At 60.2% G+C, this 1,562-nt stretch overlaps 1 protein-coding gene across 8 annotated transcripts in view; it reads right to left on the minus strand.

Annotated features, from left to right (window-relative positions):
* The window catches only part of ZNF536 (zinc finger protein 536), a 431,212-nt gene that overhangs the window by 428,571 nt on the left and 1,079 nt on the right, over positions 1 to 1,562 (minus strand). The gene's annotated exons all lie outside the window — the stretch shown is intronic.

Raw genomic sequence — 1,562 nt, forward strand, 5'->3', positions numbered from 1 at the left:
TGCCCCTGGCCGCTGCCCGGCCAGCCGCCCGCTCCCACCCGCGCGCGCACCAGCGCCCCCACCCGCGCCCCCGCACGCACCCGGCGTCCGACCCCGCAGGCCAGGACGCCGCGCAGCCGCCGTATTTTCTGCTAAAGTGAAAACGAAGGCGGCTGACAAATCACGTCTCCTGTGAGGCACTCGTTAGACATAACAATATCCGGCAAACAAAACCCAGCCGCGGCTGCGAGCGGCGCGCGGGGCTCGGACCCCGCCCTGCCCCTCCTCGGCCCTCTGCTCCTCGCCACTGCCCCGCCGTCCCTACCCAACCCCCAAATGATCGGGGGCTGTGTACACGTTCGCCGAGAGGCGGATAGTAGGAACGCTGACAATACAGAAATGAAGGGGGGGAAACAACTTTCCACCTGTCCCCAAAGAAAGCCCTGCTGGAGTTTCCTCAGAAGAGTTCAGAGGAGAGGGGGTGGGGACAGATGTCTCTCTGCCCCGCATCCCCGTTTCTTTTTTCCTAACTTCTCAGCGCCTGCGTTTCCACCTTCCGCTTCACGTACATCATCTATATCGAGATATCTATATTTTAAATTATTTGCAAAACTGCAACAGATGGGCGCGTCGAGATCTGGACACTTTCCTACTCATCATCAAAGAAAAGCCCCCCCCCCCTTTTTTTTTTTGCCTAAAATACATCCCGGTCCCGCCTACGACTGTTTTCCTCAATTCTTGATCTTCAAAAAAATAATGTCTTGAAGCAAACAGAAAGGTTTATCAGCAAAGATCATTCTCCCCCCAGTAGTCATACATCTGGGCTAGTAGATCTGTTCTCCCAAACGCACTCTTCCCAGACGCCCCCAACCCTCCATTTCCTCCGCCTTCCAGAGCCCCCACGCTCGCACCCCCTCACTCCGATTGGCCTCATTTCTCCAGCCCAGGGCTGGCCGGCTCAGTTCCCTCAATAAACCTGTTACTTATTTCTTTCTTTATTTGTATCTTTGGCCCCCGGCTTGGCCCCAGGGCCTGGGCTGGGCCCGGGCAGGTGCTGCGGACGCCGCCTGCGCTTGCAGGCGTCACAGCCTTTCCTGGGGTCTCAGGTTCGGACCCTGGCACCCCAGCCCTGCGGAGCCCCCGGCCTCGGCCTCGCCCGGCTCCCGGGCCACAGGAGGCCAATGAAAACACAAAATGGCAGGTCTCAGAAGCCCTTGGCGCCCGCAAGTTTGACACACTGTAAGCATCAGCTAACTTTGATTAAAAAAAAAAAAAAATGATTACAAATTAGCCTCTCTCCCCCCGGCGGCGGGGCCAGAATCCCGCAGCGAGCCGCGAAGGGAGAAAGGGAGCGAGGAGCGCCCGAGTCTCAGGCAGAGGAGAAAATGGGGAAAGTCACTTGAGCAGAAGTTTCCGCGGCCCCAGCCTCCCCCTCTCCAGACGACTCCCCCCACCCCCCAGACCCTTTTGAAAGTTTCCCGGGGCCTGAGAGCTGCGCGCGGGCCGCGCGCGAGTGGGGGTCGCCGGCTGGGCCCGGAGCTGGGCGCGGGGTCCGGCTTGCGCCCCCGGCTCGCGGCCCGGCG

This window comes from Ailuropoda melanoleuca, chromosome 12, assembly GCF_002007445.2.
Source record: "Ailuropoda melanoleuca isolate Jingjing chromosome 12, ASM200744v2, whole genome shotgun sequence".
Taxonomy (NCBI): Eukaryota; Metazoa; Chordata; class Mammalia; order Carnivora; family Ursidae; genus Ailuropoda; species Ailuropoda melanoleuca.